Raw genomic sequence first — 18,298 nt, forward strand, 5'->3', positions numbered from 1 at the left:
TGCCAAATTATTTTTCACCTTAAAGTAACTCTTACCCTCTGATGTTTGCACTCCTGATGTATTTATAGGGCCCACTGTCATCTCCCCTTGACATTTATTTTGCTAAGTAATACAAGCCAAGCTCAAAATCTCCTGTCATTAAGGACAGGCTCGCAATTCTTTTTATCATCCCATTTTTTCTGTATATAATCTGCTCCAGATGTCTTGTGCAGTGGAATAAACACTCTCCTTTCTGTACCGTAAATGTCTGGTATATCCTGGCTCACATTATCAAGGTCATATCAAATTGGTGGCTCATAATCTTTGACTATTAAGATAGGGTTCCTCTTTTTCTTTGTCCTCCCCAGGTGCAAATGCAAGTGGAATGGAAGTCCCCACTGTACTAAAAAGGTTTTGTAAGCACATGACCCTGCATTGTGTACCACTACATTCTGTTCAATTCCTATTACACCAACCCCTTCTTCCCGTCTTCCTCTGATAATTCCCCTTAATCATTAGCAAATGTCACTAGCATGCTTCTGTCTTTTCCAAATGGCACTAACTGGAACTAAGATGAGTATTGTCCAAAAGAACCCTGACTACAAACTATCTTTCAGCCTGACAGTTCCCTTTGCAGCATGCAGCCTGACAGTGCCCATTAGCCAGCCCTGTAATCGCATTTTTGTCTAGTCAGAATCCATTTTCCAGCAGAACTATCAATTTCCTTTGGGACACAGTACTGAAGGCTGTCCTAAAGTCATAAACTAGTTGTATTTTTTTCATTATCTGGTAAGATCTGCCCTCTTACCAGAGGTAGCTATAATACCCTTTTGGTAAACTCTTGACACATTTTCCCATGTCTTTAATTCTGCTCGCAGTCAAAATTTGTTCTAAATGTTGCGTGCAGTTAGGGGTTAGACTCATGGATGTGTGTTAGTCTACATCTCCTCTCTCTTACCTCTCAATTTCTTCAGAACTGGCATGCACTTTTAGTCCTTTATTCCTGTAGTGTCATCACAAATATGACAATTTTGTTCTTTCAGCACAGCAAGGCTGAAATTACTCATTTGCCAAGTGAAGTGTATTAAACTCCTGAAATTTTGCTTTCCCTTGGATAACTTTCATTTCTGTGCAGTTTTCATTAGCCATCTAACACATCCAACACAATAACACTGCCACAGTGTTGTTCTCTATTGAAAGCAGAGGAACAGAAATTATTTTAGTTGTACATCCAGATGATGATCTAGATGATTTTCATGCTTGCCTCACTTGGTTTTGATTTTCAGTGGTTCTTAATCTTTACACAAAAAGGTTTCAATACAGCTAACCTTACTAGATGAATACATGAATGCATGGTAAAAGACGTTGTCATGGTTTAAGCCCAGGCCGTAAATCCTAAGAAGGAGAAAAAATGACTGCTACTGCTGAACCCAGGACAGACATGCCTCCAGAAACTTATAATTCAAAGTAGAAAATACAAAGCAAGGATATTTATCTCCATTGTCTACAAATAGAGAAAAATCAAAACTAATCTGAGATTAAGTGAGGAATTCATCCTATGGTACTGCCACCCCCATCCAGACTGCTGCTCTGCTGGAAAACTCACATCTTCTTGTATTGCTTGATAAGCAGAACACTACCTTTGACAATTCCTCTATCTGTTAAGTACTAGCAACTACCATGGCATTCTCAAAAAAATCAGCTCAGGTCTGCAGCAACAGCTTTGGTTGAAGCTTTGACTACGGCATTAACCTCAAGATTTCATATGCTTGAAGTCCCTGCATTGGGAAGATAAGAACAGTTTCAACCACGGCAGGTGTGTAGGGCTTCATCCTCAGAAGCAATGAATGAGGCCAGGAGGGAGTAAGAACTGATCCAAAGATCCAGTGGTTGACAGGAGTCTGTGAATTAAATTTATTTTGCTGTCACTGCACTTGGCATGAGAAGAAAGGGCAATGAGAAGATCCAATTAACAAGAAGTGTCTTTTCTGAGTCACTGAATCCAAGCATTTGGTTTTCACTGGCTTATGTGAATTCATAAGCTGCAATCTAAAAGGACATCTTTATCAGGTAACATACGGCATTTTGTACAAAACTGTATCTTTTCAAGCTGAACTAGACCTAGAAAAGCTTCTGCTAACAGTTTTTATAGAGCAGTTTAACCCACACTGAAATAAGGGCCATCATTTTTCTTTGTCCTTACTTCTGTGAACAAGTAAACCAAACTCCTGAAGTCACCAAAGTCATACAGAAATTATGTGTGGTGTCTGACGGCAGTCCTGAGCTAGTTTCTGAGTGACAGAGCCTGTCTTCTCTCACTGCTGTATGCTCACTTAAAATTAAACAAACCCCCTCCTTGTCTTGGTGGAGTTTTGGGGTACATTGTGGAGGTACTAGAAGGCAATAAAAACAGCAAATGGCACCTTCCCATGGTAAAGGGTCTTTTAAAGAAAGGTAAGCTTAAGGCAGGCTTCAGTTGTGTTGGGATATCTCATTAGCTTAAGCCGTGATTCAGCTCTACTGGGAGGAAAGAACTCTGGTGGAATCCCACTTACTTTCAAGAAATACCCAGTGTAGATGCCACACCAGAGGGTTCTTTCTTTCCTTCGTACTATTGCTTTAAAAAGGTAGGTTCACAACAAAGGGATTCTACCCAGAAGTGGCTCCATAACAGTGCAGTACAGATAACTGATCAGGATGAAAGATATGACCATGAGAGAGTGTACTGTATTAATATCTGAGCCACCAAGACAGGATTTCCTAACTCCAGAGGGGTTTATCATCTAATTCTGCTTTAATTTTAATAAAGAGTTGTACATAAATAGATAAATAAATTAATTTTAAAATGTAGGATTTCTCTCCCTTTCCATTTTTACAGGGAAAAAATGGAAACAAAACCTTTCTTATATGAAAAAAAAATAAATACTGGGAACCAGAAAAGCATGCTTGCAGTCCCTTGTTTGTATCATTCCTGACACAAAGATGAATCAATTGTGACTTGAAAGGTCTGTGTATATAAATAAAGATGATTGTTTTGTGTCTCTCTTCAAGGCCATCTACCTTTTTCAGTTTCTTTTCAAACCGCTTCCTGGTTTTGGAAAGATAAGGGATGATAACTGTGCGCATCTGCTCTTCCAAGGTACGGCACCCTGTTCCAGTGTATGGGACAAGTCTAAAGCTGCCCTACAGCTGTCAGATGGTCATTTTTATTAAAGAACTAGTAGGCACAAAACTCAGCATCGTTACAACTGTAGTACCACTATAGACATTTCACTCAGTTTTAGGGCAATCTTCATTTTAGCATTAGTGCTTGCTGTGGTAGAAATCCTCAGCAAGAAATGGTCTTGCTGAGAGGGTTTAAAAATGGCAGGCTTAAAAGAAAAATACAAAAGGAATAGCGCTGGCTGCAGTATTAATGCCCTTGGGATACAGAAGGCTTCTTGCTGATGCTCTTTATAATTCACACCTGGTCCACATTGTTGGTGATGCTTGTATTTCTTCTGGGTTGAATTCCACAGTCAATGATTGAGTTACAACTTTGTTTTCAATATCAAACTAAGAGAAAAATTAATTGATGTTGGAAAGGAGTTAAGGTCAATGACCAATTCACCACTTTTTTTCAGGAGCATCACTTGTCCTTTGCAGTGTAAAGAAACCTGTGGCTTCCCTGTACTTTTAGGTCTGTTTTGCCAAGCAAGCATTAGTTGTGCAATTCACCTAGCTGTCTTCAGGCAGGGGAACCAGCAGCCTTACAATGTGCACTTGCTTTTTATGCCAAAGCAAAGCCATCACAAAATGCTACTGTCCTGGGTTCAGCAGTAGCAGTCATTTTTCTCCTTGTTAGTAGTTGGTGCAGTGCCGTATTTTTGACTTTCAGCCTGGGAACAATGCCGATAACACCGATGTTTTTAGTTGTTGCTCCGTAATGTTTACTCTGACCAAGGACTTTGTGAGTCTCATGCTCTGCCAGGGAGGAGGGGAAGCTGGGAGGAAGCAAAGACAGGACACCTGACCCAAACTAGCCAAAGAGGTATTCCATACCATAGCACATCATGCCCAGAATGTAAAACTGGGGCAGTTACCTGGAAGGGCTAGATCACTGCTCGGTTGGGCGGGGCATCGGTCAGCAGGTGGTGAGCGGTTGTATTCTCTTCCCTTGTTATTTCCCTTATCATTATTATTATTGGTGGTAGCAGTAATAGTTTCGTGTTATACCTTAGTTACCAGACTGTTCTTACCTCAACCCATGGATAATTTCAATTCTCCTCCCCATCTCTCCGGGAGTGGGGGGAAGGAGAAGGGAGGCATTAACGAGCGTCTGCATGGTTCTGAGCTACTGGCTGGGCTTAAACCACGACAGCTGCCAAGTCAGAAAGGTGTCGATTTACATTCACTTCCCATCCATGTATGAAACAGTGGAGAAATCAGGACTTTAAAAAAAAAAATAATCAGGACAAAGCACTAGTTTGCATGCCTTACACAATACTTTGCTTGCACTTTGCACATGTAAGTTCAAAGCTTACTCTGAATGCAACTCATGTACACCAAGGCTTTCAGCCACCACAGCAATAGCACCACTGCAAGCCATGCTATAGACAACAGCTCTGGCAAAGTCCTTCATAAATCCCTGTCATATAGGGGAGAAAATAAAGTGTCTGAGGCACAGTCTGCAGTAGTGAAGGGAGGGTATCAGCATGTAGATGAGGGGTCAGGAAGTTCTGCAGACTGGAACAAGCACTGCATACTCTGTGCACCCCCATACACACCTATGTAATCCTAGGGCCAGCATCTATAGCTTATAAGACATGGCTCTCTGTCCTAACATGGTAAGAGTCAAAGTGCTTCTTTTGCCTAAAGTGCCTTGCCCATCCCCAGTGCTCCTGGTAGTGTTTCAGCTTCATGGCCTACTAGGTGATTTGTACCTGCTTCTGGCTCAGCATCAGTGAATGAACTGAGCAAAGACAAAAATGGTCATATCTGCTACGTGAAAGGAAACCCTTGACCCTACACATCTGCTTCTGCTGTGTGTAGCCTGGATTCTAGTCCAGTAGATATTACCCAGGAATGAAAAGTGATGCAACAAACCACTATCCTGTACTGGGATTTTCCCTAGAATTCAAGAGGCACAAATTGCCTTTTCCATGGGTAGCCTCTTTGAAAGCCTTGTAATTCATCTGCATTTGGGTCATTGTTGTGTGTAACTTCCTGTAGACTACTAGAAGGAATCCTCTCCTCATAGACAGGAAAGGATATTTCCCTGACCTCAAAATGACAAGAGAGACCTGATTTCCAAATACTCTCGTTACAACTCTGGCTCTGATTTTGCATAATGTGCGCTTAGAAAAAGGACTATGTACTTTGCTGTTTCAGCAGCTAAGTTAGATTAGTGATGAGAGAAGATGGATTATTGGTATGCTTCTGTACTTTTTATACACCGTCTTGCATTTTCAGTAAAATTCAGCTCATTTACCTAGCTCAGCATGCTGAGTGAGACCAAGGCAGATGCTTGAGAAGTGTTTCAGAGTATTGAAAACAATAAAACACACGGTTGTCCACACAAATCTTACACCTACCTCAAACACCTTGCTTGACAATTTGTTTTCAAGGCTGGATCTGTCAGGAGCCCCGCTGGCTGGTGACAGCACATGGCAGTGAACACAGCATAGAATCATAGAATCATAGAATAGTTAGGGTTGGAAAGCACCTTAAGATCATCTAGTTCCACCCCCCCCTGCTGTGGGCAGGGACACCTTACGCTAAATCATATCACCCAAGGCCTTGTCCAACCTGGTCTTGAACACTGCCAGGGATGGAGCATTCACAACCTCCCTGGGCAACCTGTTTCAGTGCCTCACCACCCTCACAGTAAAGAATTTCCTCCTTATATCCAACCTAAACTTCCCCTGTTTAAGTTTTAACCCGTTACCCCTTGTCCTATCACTACAGTCTCTAATGAAGAGTCCCTCTCCAGCATCCCTATAGGCCCCCTTCAGGTACTGGAAGGCTGCTATGAGGTCTCCATGCAGCTGAGGCTGAACAGCCCCAACTTCCTCAGCCTGTCTTCGTACGGGAGGTGCTCCAGTCCCCTGATCATCCTCGTGGCCCTTCTCTGGACTTGTTCCAGCAGTTCCATGACACTACATGGGACTCAGCCATGCTAGGAGGACAGCTCTTTGGCCATGAAAACCTGCACTTTATCACTGCATGCCTGCACTTCTGGCTAAACACTCCATCCAAGTATCCTCTTTCCTTGAAACATCTCTAGAAGAGACCCTGGGGTAAACATTTATAGTGTTTTAATAGAAACTCCCAGTGCCTGAGCTGAGTGGTCTGCATTTGACTGAGCAAATCCCTTCAGCAGAAGACAGAAATACAGAATGATGACCACAAACTACTGTTACTTGGAGGAGTCATGGTGCTTCTGTAGTACTGTGGCTCTTCTCCATTCACTTCCTGTAGTCTCAGCAAAGACCTTGCAGTTCCAGACTTGCCCACCACTGTTAGCAGTGGAGATGGACCTTTGACAATCTGTGTTTCAATCTGGATCTGAATTTTTGGAAAACATAAAGGGGCAAAGCTAATGCGAGATTTGGCCTTTTCTAGTATGATGAGATGCAGACACTTGATGCACTTGATGCACTCAAAAGTATTGCTGTAATGAGACAAGCAGAAGTCCATGCATTGCATTAGCACTACACTAGCATAACTCCGTGCAGTGTTTGGGTCTTGCTGTTTTTTAGTGAAGTCCAATGTAGACAGATATGTCTAAAATCCTACCAAGCAGTGTGGTAAAATCTATTTCTCTTGCAACAACTTCCAACACATTACCACTGCCAGAACCTGTCTTCCTTGGAGTGCACACAAGCATCCTCTGTCCTGTCCTACACTGGTTACTCCCTTTGCCATGTTGCAGATGTGCTAACCCAGGGACATTCATTAACAGACCATTGGCAGTAATCTTGTGGACCAAACACTTGCAGATGGCTAATTTCTAAGTTACCAGTTATTACTCTCTGCAGTAGTAGATCAGGGTACAAGTTAAATTAGTGTTAAAAACACATTTCCTTCTCATTCTCCTTAAAAGCCAGTGGAAACACAAGTGTGCAGCATTCAACTACGTATGCAGTATTTAACATCTAGCTCTTGGTTTGTGGAAGGCAGATTTTCCAGGTGCAGTTTACTACTTTCTTTTCTAGTGAATTGAGCAGCTGGATGTATGCCTACAGATGTTTGCATACGACACTTCTTTCTCCTTCAAGATACTTGCTTCACAACACACCTAGCCCTTGGCAACCTGGCAAGTGAAAGATAAAGACTTAGGGGAAATAAATATATACATAGATAGCCACACGGTTTGAGTGTGATCCCAAACCTACTAGAGTTAAAGGAAGTGATTTCAGATCACATCCACCATCTAGCCTACAATGAAGTGCCAAACAAACTTGAAGATATTGGGCTTTCCAAAACTACCACCTCCAGAAAGACCATATTTATAAAATGTTGTTGTGTTGACTCACAACAGTTGTGATAACTCCCAGTCAGTGATCATTAAAATAGAATCCCTATTCCAGCAGCATGCTTGGCTGCAGCAAGAGTTCAGTGAAACTGTTGCCTGCTGCATGCAATGAGTACAGGATCTTAAAACATAGAGTGAAGCCCCATTTGTCACAGAGTGAACATCCCAGCAAGGGCAGTTCCCGTACCACACCACATGCCTTCTTGTTTGTGGTCACATGCTTGAATTGCTTCCTCATCATTTATAGAGCAGCTATCTAGGAAATGCTCAGGGAGTATCCTAACATTTGCAAGCACAGCTTTCTGATATGCCCTTTTTTTTAACAAGACATTAGGCAAATATGTTAGATGCTGAGAAACAAAGCTCCCTGGGATCAGCCTAACCTGCTGATAAGTTTGGAAGACTTCCTGTGTGTGACCTGGTGCATGGCCAAGTCCCACATGCATGGGAAACAGGGCTGCTTGTTCTGGAGGTGCACTTCCCTTTGATGCGATGGGCAGGACCAGGGAGCAGGAGGGATTTTGTGCTTAGGGGCTTGGGTATCTGATAAAGATAGCCAGGGACTAGGGTTAATGACAAAGCTCTGTCTGGATAGAGAGATAAAGGAGAGAAAATAAATGAAACACAGGAATTAAACTGAGGAATATTTCAATCACAGTCCCTGAAATGCCAAAGAGAAGGAAAGATCTTTAGAGTAAGAAACATCTCCAACTTGGACACAGCAGCACCCGAGTACCTTTCAGCCAGCAAATTTGTACACTGTTTATGCAGGAACTCTATATGATCTTCCCTGCTGCAGCATAATGTCTGCTTAAGCCCAACATTTTAAAATACCTCTGCCACATGGAGATGTGCAGGTGATTCAGTACTACTGTGCAGACCTCAGCATGGCCCTTTGACGAACACCATCATACCTCAGATCAGCTATGATATGCTTCTGCAGAAAAGCATGCCAGCCAGAGGATAGATCTGCTTGCACCGTCACTGCACCTGGCATCACAGCTTATGTTACCATCTAGATTATCTACAGGTATCAGACATCTATGGATGGAGCTACTCAAGGGTCTGGGACAAACCTGAGGAACTGTGGGCTCAGGATAGGGCGTGCTGCTCACTGCTGTGCCAAAGCCAGCTGAATGATGTCTCAGAACAAGGTGAAATTTTTGTGTCAACAACAGGATCATTAATGTGGCTGTCAGCAGGCTTCAGATCAAATCCCTCTCTTGGAGTGATGCAAAGGGAGTAAGAGAGATTTTTTGTTGAGCCTAAAGCTGAGCTCCCCTGCTCTGGACTGCAGCATACAGATGGTGGGAAGTGTGTGAGGACAGAAAAGTCTCTGCTGCCTAAGCCTGCCTGGCTCCTTGCCCAAGTTTCAAATGCAGCCTGTGAAGGTTTGACTTGAGACAATTTAATGGATACTGCGTGGGTGCTGGAGGCAAGAGAAGCCAAGAAAATGAAGGATCTGTCTGTCAGCTGATTTATTCCTTCAGATATTTAATGCAAACCCTTCACTTCTGTAAATATACTCTTCATGCTGCTATAGATATGGTATGGTTGCAAGTGTGATACTGTGAGAAAAGAGTACAATACATGAACCAAAACTGAAGAGTTTTTCAGCTGTGGACCAAATTCCTTACATGTGGTAATAACATTCATGTGATAAATTCATTTTTTTCTGCGAACTGGTCATACATTACATGTGAGAATAATAATCCCCATATATCCTATTCTTTGACCTTCCCTGCAATAGGCCTTTTGAATCTTCTTTACTTGCATTGCTTTTAACTTTACCAAGTGCCGTAAGCCCTCTGAATTTTGATCATTGATTGCCAACAACTGCAGTGATTAAACTGAAGCCTGAACCATCCCCATTACTTAAACTTGCCACTTGCCTTTTCTGCTAATCAGATTTCAACAGCATTCCTCTCTTCCCCCTTGTCTGGCTTTTACTGAAAAAAAGGAAATATGCAGGACCATTTGCCAGGGTTAATTTTTAATAGTGTCCTCACTGCTGCAGCGAATGAAGTCATTTATTATCCAGCAGGCAACATGCTAACGTGCTAGGCAATAACAAATGCTAAAGGAGGTGACTCAGGCATAAAGCAATCAGCAAGTTTTATATTCCTACCTGCCAGATGGCTCAGCCAAAGGGCCAAGCATCGTGTTTGGGCTCACCCTACACTTGTCTTCGTCTGAGGGACACCTGGATTCAAAGCCACATAGCCAGTGAAGTTTATTTGCTTTGTAGTCATGTGCAAAACATGCATGTAAACAGAGTCTGTGTGGCCAGCCCTCTCCTCTGCCTGGGCACTCTTTTCCTTTAATGAAAGAGGTTAATATCCCTCCCAGGAGGTCATCCCTGCTGCAGGAATGTGTCAGCCCCTAAATAACCCTTTGTGATCTCAAGCAGACTAGAGCTCAGCCTACCTACCTGTAAAACAGGTTTAATGTTAGTTAGCTTTTTTCTGGAAAAGCTAGGAGGATTACTTCATGTCTGAGATCTCTAGAGGCAAACTGCTCAGTGGCAGAGTGTATTTTAAAAGAGCAGCTGGGCCACAGCAGGCTGGCAGCCTTGTGAGCAGGTAGAGATGACCTCAGAAGCTGCACTATTCTCATCTCATTACCTAAGACATTACCTAAGATCTTCAGAAAGGCTGAGATGCAGATGATTCACAAACCAGAATGTAATTTTGAATTACTTACTAAGTAGGATTCATGTTGATTTTACTCCTCTGGGAAGCACAGGGTTGGGCTGCAGAATCTCTTTTGCCATCTTTTCAGAGGGAAGTATGGTGGTAATGTAAAGTCCTCTCACCCGTGTCTCTATTGCTGTTGTATTTTTGCCTCCACAGAGCAGTCCAAAGGCCGCTGAAGAAGTCCATGAATCTTCCCTGTATCTGCAGTAAGGTTGGGATGAGACCTCAGGAAACCAGCGAGAACGTGCTCCTGAACATGCTATAACAAGTTCACTGGCATGTGGTGATCATTGCAGGAGAGCTGGTATAAATGTGCTCCTGAAAATGAGGAAGATCTTGACTAAAGAGGAAGCAGCTTTCTGCCTAGTCCTCACTGGAGAATGCCAGTGCCAGCTCTGAGCAGCTCTGAGACCATTCTCTCCTGTGTGCTATCCCAGAGAAGCTGGAGAGAAGGTATTGTTTTAATTCACTTTGTGATCATGTAAGTCTCCCAAATCCCACTGCCAGTAAGCTCTTATGATTAAAGAGCTTACTGAAGGGAAACTACAGCTAACACTTTCTACCCTCATCAAAGCATATTGCTAATGAGGACTGGGAAATCATTCACTGCTAATACCTCTGTAGATTAATATTAGCTTACTCATGTTTTCATAATCAATGGCTGAAATTCCATCAATCATTTGGATTCATGTAACATTTCTGATCAGTGTTTTGATATGTTAGTCTCAGTATTTCCCTAACTGAAGTTTCCTGACTGGAAGCAGAAAGACAAAATCAAAAGTCTGAGGCCAGAGAAGAAATTTGCAACATGCTGATTTGGGCATCCTAGTTTAAGAATCTTCTTAGTTTAGGAATCTTTAGGAATCTGACTTCAGAAATATTTAGCGTTGGCCCCCTGAAAGCCATCAGACAGTATCTGACTGATTTGTGTGTCCACACACACTTATATCACTGTTGAGCTCATGAGCACATGCCTGAAAAGTTACCTAGAAACACACACTGGTCCTGCAAGATGCAAGTAGCTGCAGGTCCTCATCTTTCACCTTCCCTGATAGAGAAGCAGCAGAAGAAAGAGAATGACAAATTGCAGACTAAAAATTACACTGGGGGTCTACTTTATGGCTTCAGCATGGGAAGTTCTTTATTAAAGATCTTTTAGTCTACAGAGTAGCTACATTTTATGTGAGTACTGCTTTGCATCAGCTTTACTTGCTTGTAAAGATGGGAACTGAGGTTCAGGGCAGCTCCTTACAGAAGAAGGAAAACCGGAATTTAGTGAAGAACTTGACAGAAGAGAAGGCTCAATAGTTTGAGTGTGAGGATGAGAAGGAGGGCTGCGTGGCAGGGATAGAGACAATGTGCAGCCAGTACATTAAAGAGCAATCAAAGGAAAAGAAACCAGTACTTTAACTGGATAAACACAAATGTCTTTAATTCTATCTAGTTCTACCATGTGTGCATGCCTGAATCATGCTGCGCAACACTGCTTTGAAATTTCTGCGAGAAACAGATGTAGTTGGCAATTGTTCTTTGATGTTGAGAAGAAAATCTGCATTAGCTGATGAAGAAGTAAGAAGATTCTTTTAAAAAGAATAGCAATAACCTTAGTGTCTCCTCCAGGAGAACACACGGGATGGTCTGAGATTTCAGTACAAGCTTATCTGGTACAGAAGGGCCTTGAACTACACAGATAAATCTGTTACACATCAGTGACTGCAAAAATGACACAGAGTGCAAGACATCCCTTAGCAACTCATCTGGTTTCCACTCCTGGAATACTGGCTCCTGTCAGCAAAAGCGACAGATAACCCAGAGTACAGTAAGTGATCCAAACTGTACCATTAAGAAACTGGTAGCACACAAGCTGAAGTGTTCAAACTTTTCTGTAGAGTTTGAAAATGAAAATCACACAGGACCTAAATATCACAAAGGATTGTTAAGAAAGAATAAGGCTTTCAGCTTCTAAAGACCTGAGTTATCGCTGTATGAAGACAAAGGCATAAACCTCTGAGAGTGAAGTGATGTGAGGATCAGGCTCCAAGGGAATGATTGACATTCAATTCAAGCTGACAGGTAACAAAAGCTCCTGTACATATGCCAGCAAAACTCTCCCAGGAAAATCAATGTGGCTCCCAACTTGCAGATTTCTGCATTGCTAGACCTCCCACCCTATCTGACCCTTGCTGACCTACATTGGCATGCTCAGCAGAGAGTGGAAGAAGACACAGCACCTTACCAACCGTAGTCACTCTTGGTCAGGTGAGGGCATTTAATGAAAGAATCAGTGTCATTTCTAAGCAACTCAGGCTCTAGAGTCACCACCTGATCAGCCATAACTCCTGGGAAAAAGGAGGAAAGAACATTTGTTGGGGACTTAAGCAAACACCCATAGGAATAAACGGGACACTTTCTGTAGAGGGCAGTATGCTTCATATCACACACTGAAACTAGCAGGCAATTGTAGAAAGCAACACTGCTCATAAATACTGTCTCAGAGTTGTAACCTGTTTCTTATGTCTCCCACCACCCAGCAAAATCTGAAGTCCAAACATTCCACCATCCACTCAGGTGAGGGCTTCACATTACTTACTATGCATATCATTAGTATAGAGAGATGTGATTGTTGTTCATTCCTATCGTGTCTCTACAAGGAGGATGACTCAGTGGAAATGACCAGTCTTTGAATTACATCATTTTTGTGTGTGTGTTTGGGTTGTTTTTTTTTTAGTAGAAAAAAGGACTCAGCAGTTGTCTGTATTTTAAATTGTGGAGCGCAGGCCTCCTTCCACTTCCAAGCTCTGATTACAAAGTCTTTCCCTTCTTAGATTGCAGAGCATCTCATCTCCACAAGCTTCTATTTCCACTGCATAATTGATCAAATCCAACTGGTAGCAGAATTCATTTCAGTCAGCAGGAATCTTTGCTTTCTCTAGCTCTGGTGGAGCATGGGCCAGGCACCTGGCAAGGCACTGCCTCGTTTCCCTGCTTATTTTGAGGAAGAAATCCATGATGAGAAAGATTCTGTTCTCCATCAGACAACCCTCCAAGCCTGATGAGTTTGCTCTGCCCACTCAGAATCTTCTGCAATGTGTCTAATGTGCAATGTGTTTAAAGAAGCCTGAGCATTCTATTTAGTAGAATTTAATCCAATCTTAATGCTGTTATTTTGCGGACTAAAAACAAAGTGGTCCCACTCACTGGTTGGGTCATCTGAAACAAAGTGATGTTTTAGAGATAACACAGAGGAAGATTTTTTTTCCCCCCCCTTACTGATTGAGTGTTGATTAATTAATTCAGGGGTTTGTTTTGTTAGCTGATTACTGCACGAGATCTCTCCAGTTAGTGTCCATCTTAAAAAGCCTTTTGAAACTGGGAATGATGGGTCTTCTCTTTTCCTTTGTGTGGTCTCTCAGCTGGACTTCAGCTGCCGAATCTTAAGTATCTCTGAGAGTTCCAGGCCCTTGGGATGATGGTACATGCCTACAGAATTTCACAGCTGCAATGTCTCTTGCAGCTATGTCCCTCTTGGTACGACTGGAAGTAAGGATTAGCCCACAGACTTTTCCCAGTCTCTAGGAGACTGTGTTAAATTCTAGTGTTGGATAGTTTTATCATAGTTTCTTTGAGATTACTTTAGTTTATCTCATAATTTCTTTGTGCTGCAGAAGACTCAGTTTTCCCCCATAGTCTTTTTATAGTCAGTCACTCGCAGTATAACACTTCATTGTCAGGAGTACATTCCAGCCTTGAATCTCCACCTAGGTTTACCCGATACATTAAGAGCTTCTCTCAAAGGCTGCTTTCCAAATCATGCTGTTGTTGGGGTTTGTGATCCAGCAGTATTTCCTCTGCAGCCTCACCAGGAAGCTAAAGCGGATTGTCCATGAGACAATAATTTTACCTGTAAATTTAGCTAAGCCCCCAGACAGCTGGCCACTGTTTCTCAACTTGACACTACTGTATCAACAATGAAAACTGGGAAAGAGTGTTTCTAAAATAAAAAGGTTGAGCATACACTTCATTCCATCACACAGTTGGAGATGTGTTTCTTGTCGCTCACCTCAGTAGTCTAGAGACTAAGAAAATTCCAGTTTTTCAAGACTGTCCCACATAAGGCACCCTTTCCAGCTTGGGAGTAAAGCAAACATTTTGTGTACAACCTAGACCCACTCCAGCTTTACAAATAAGACTGTCTTAAGCACAGGGTATTTCCACTGGCTTCTGCGGCTACTTGCATATATAACAGTTTTCAAAATTGTCCTTTTCTGAGCTAACAAACCTCAGTTTTTATTTCTTCCCATAGTGATAATTATAAGGGTTTCCCCTTTCTGCCCTTAGCCAATTCCCTTTGCCATTTTTAAATTCACTCACTAACAGAAGTAACCTGCATAGCAGTAAGCCTGCCTTCTCAGAAGCATCCCTAATAAAGAGAATGCATTTGAAGACTGCAAGCCTATTCAACCTTCTGTTCCAGGTAATTTCAGAATACTCCCATATATGCAGCTATTCCACTAAAAAAAAAAAAAAAAAAAAAAAAGAAGCAAGGGAGGAGAACGGAGACTATCCGAGGATGGAAGCCAACTTGATTTCTGAAGAAATTCATTCATCCCTTACTGGCATCTTCGAAGTTGCATCAGCTTGGTGTGGAAATGGATTTGGCCTTGTACTTCTGAGAATCCAGCTTTGTTTCAATTCTTCTGAACACTTCCTTGTTTCCTTCTGACTATACTTCAGTTTTGATCCAAGTATCAGATAGGCCCACGAGGCAGCTGACTTGTACTGAATCTAACATAAACTTCTGCTGACAGGTTCTGCAACTTAGATGATGCATGGCCGACCAGCGAACAAAAACGATAAGGTCTCAGCTTCTTTGCTTGCTATAGCAACAAAGTACCTTGTGATGATAATTTTTTGTCTGTTTCATAAGCTGGTTGCCATGGCAAGTTACTTGTGTTACATTGTCAAGTACTAAAAGGAAACAATTTGCATTCTCTAGAAAACGCAACATTTAAGAAGTCTGCTCGCTTTCTGCCATGACACTACGCATCCTGTAAGCTCAGGGAGGGATGAGCAAGAGAAACACCTCAGTATGGGAGAAATACTTGCAGGTTTCTTGAGTCTGGTGTATTTGCAGGAGGAATAAATTAAAAAATCATGAAGAACATGTGCTGTGGAGAAAAAAACTCATGTGACCTCTCTCAGAGACAATGTTAAAGAGAACACAGTGATACAGCCTTCCTTCCAAACACTTCCAGAAAGTTTCAGCTAAGCAGAAGAAGTATGCATCCAGGAAAATGGACTGGCTGAGTGCTTGTTTTGGTTTGTTTGTTTCTTTTTGTGTTTTTTGTTTTTGTTTTTTTTTTTAATTTGGTTTGGTTTTGGGTTTTGTTTTGGGTTTTTTTTGTTTGTTTGTTTGTTTTTGTTTTTTTTTTTTTTTTTAAGGTGGAAGAAAGAACAGTGCAACTTGGCCATTGCCTGAGTGTTTCTATTAGAAATAACACTAAAAAAGATTAATACTTCAAAAACAGTAGGGATAGCCTTGATCTGTAGTCGATTATCAAGTTCTGGTGCTAACTAAGCTCTTGGCATAAGTTTGTATGTCACACACTGGAGAGCTAAGCCCATGCTTTGTCTATGACTTCCCTCTTGCAGAGGTTAAAGTGGGAACACCAACATGGAGTTATTTTTTGGGTCACAGCACCTACAAAAATCAGTGACGTACCTTCCTAGAGTGAATTTAGAGTGTTGTTACAAAAAATCACAATGGTAAAAGCATGTCCACGAGTTACGGCCTCCCACCTGCAGGCTACATACAGTTTGGTCAGTTTGGAGAAGACTATCAGGAAAAACTCAAGGCATGGAAATGACACGACAGCTTTTCAAACCAGATACAGATTATATTTTGGCAGTATTACTGTGGCAGTAAGGATCTTCTGAGATTTTCTCCATGTCCTTTGTAATGCTCTGCATGCCAGTGGGCCCAGTATTTGGCTAGCTTTCCTCTCCTGTCAAGCAAGGCTTGCAACAGTTAGTAGCACTGCAGAATTTCTAGAGCTCTGTGCATTTCTGTTTGCCTGCCTTGAGGTTTGGCATAGATCATAGGAGCTGCACTGATGCCTCATGGTAGCTGAAGGAGTTTGTTGGCAGTCCAGCTGGAGACACCATGGGATGAGATAGAAGAGTAGTTAGTCAGTAGATTGAGCCATCTTCTCCTGATGGCATTTGCACCGCTGTTGCTGTGACACTGCACGTCCCATGTTTAAAAGAGAGAGTTCCGTCTTCCAGAGGCCTTAGACAGGCTAGACATTTTCCTAGAATTAAATTCAAGTTTAGAGAAAGGAAGAATCTATCCAGGCAGAATGTTTTTGTTTGTTTGTTTGGTTGGTTTTGTTTGTTTGTTTAGTTTAGTTTAGTTTTGTTTTGTTTTTACAAATAGAATGGGCCATAACCTCAGCAAATTCAAATCTGCCCAGCTTTGTCAAAAGCAAGGAGCTATGCTGCTTTTCAACAACTGAGTATCTTCTATATTTTGGTTTTTTTAATCTGAAAATAGAATGGGGAGAAGACATCTTTGAGCTATATCACTCTCTCTGTCCTCGTAAGTCTGTGTCATCACCCATATACGATTGTGTGGTCATGACTCACCAATACGTGATTATGCCTCTGTCTTCCAGCAGTTTGCAAACAAGTAGTCCTCAGGTACGTTATATCCTGATGTGATCTGGCACTGAAGAATGAGCAAGAAAGAGGCAGTTTCAGCCGCATCTTCTTGTGTTTCTTGGTTCTTGTATAACACTGAGAAGCCCAAGAAGCATGAAACTGAGGTTCACGCATAGCTGTGTCTATTACACTACATATACAGTCTTGCTTCCTGATAAGTTCTTAGGGTCACCTGTGTACTGAAAAATATAAGCCCGCTTTCAAGGTGCTTCAAAAGGCAGGATTTCTGCATGCTCCAGTACCCTGCCTGCTTGCCAGAAACAGCTAAAACAAGACAAGACAGGTAGCACAGAGAGGTGGTGCGCTGTGCATACGTGTGTCTGCCTGTGAAGAAACCCATCACCTTTGTGCGTGCTAATGTTCCTGCTGTTGGCTTGGTCAGGAGAGATGCTGTGTTTCTGTGAGCTGTGGTTCTTGCATCTGTGGAGAACTGAGAGGCTGTTCAGAATCAGGAGGGCCTGTTAGAAGCACGCAAGGGTTTTGAGGTAGGTTAAAGCTTCAGCCTTTTTGTTTGGACCTGCCTGTTTGCATGCTGCCTTTCAGAAAGTGCTCTGGCAGGTTTGTTTGTGCTGGTGCAACAAGTCTACAAGACCTGAAAAAACCTGCACAGCTCTCTCTTTAGAACTCGCCTAATCTACACTCGCTACCAGCTCTGCAGGGCATGAGCTTTCTTTTTATTATGTGTCAAGCGTGGTATCTAGAACAATGGTTTCTAGATCCATTTTCAGATTACTGCTTTTCTAACATAAACAATAAATTGTGGTGGTGTGCTTGAAACATATGTCAGAGTGAACAGTGCTTTTCCAGTACCACAAATGCATACTTTATTTGGTGCCATTCTGCGTTCAAAGCTTGATCACTGCATACTCCTGGCTAACAAGGTGACTACGCAATGCACTGTCCACTTTTCAAAGTAACAGGGGAATCATGGAGCCTAATGGTAGAAAACATCTGGTAACATAAGCGTACTGTGACGGGACTGAAAGTACCCGGATGACAGACCCGAATTAGTGGAATGAAGCTTAAGCCCATCGAGGTTTACTAGCTGTGACTTAGCGGTGCTCCTTGTGGGATCCAAATACAACCAGACAAGTCCCTCTTGCCACACTTGGACCTTTGCCTGTAATTGGAGCAATGCTGTTCACAAGATGCATAGCTCTGCTGCTAAGTTTAATTGGACCCCAGCTGTCTTACACAGAGACAATTCAGGTGTCTTTCTTTTTGTGGCCTAAATCGCTCCTGGATAATCTGGAGTCATCTGTTTTCCTAGGCATTTCCAGAGGCCAGCTGAAAGCATCCTGTGAGCTGGGTTTACCCTAAAGGTTATCAGAGCCTGTGACTGGTAACAAACACTGCGTTTCAGCAGCCTCTCGTATTCTTCCCCCAA

At 42.3% G+C, this 18,298-nt stretch overlaps 2 long non-coding RNA genes across 2 annotated transcripts; both read right to left on the bottom strand.

The window, feature by feature from the left end:
• Positions 1-961: 961 nt before the first annotated feature.
• LOC134163913 (uncharacterized) lies at positions 962-1,766 on the bottom strand. Its single transcript, XR_009964910.1, has 2 exons — positions 1,620-1,766; positions 962-1,169 (listed from the first exon to the last, which is right to left on the bottom strand). It is a non-coding gene; the product is annotated as an uncharacterized LOC134163913 (long non-coding RNA).
• A 6,120-nt stretch (positions 1,767-7,886) lies between these two features.
• Positions 7,887-17,599, bottom strand: LOC134163912 (uncharacterized). The gene is made up of 5 exons (XR_009964908.1): positions 17,255-17,599; positions 16,833-16,986; positions 12,428-12,527; positions 9,384-9,444; positions 7,887-8,078 (listed from the first exon to the last, which is right to left on the bottom strand). It is a non-coding gene; the product is annotated as an uncharacterized LOC134163912 (long non-coding RNA).
• Between the last annotated feature and the right edge of the window lie 699 nt (positions 17,600-18,298).

Source organism: Pezoporus occidentalis, unplaced genomic scaffold, assembly GCF_034315485.1.
Source record: "Pezoporus occidentalis ecotype Australia unplaced genomic scaffold, CSIRO_AGI_Poc_V1 ctg21, whole genome shotgun sequence".
NCBI classification, from domain to species: domain Eukaryota; kingdom Metazoa; phylum Chordata; class Aves; order Psittaciformes; family Psittacidae; genus Pezoporus; species Pezoporus occidentalis.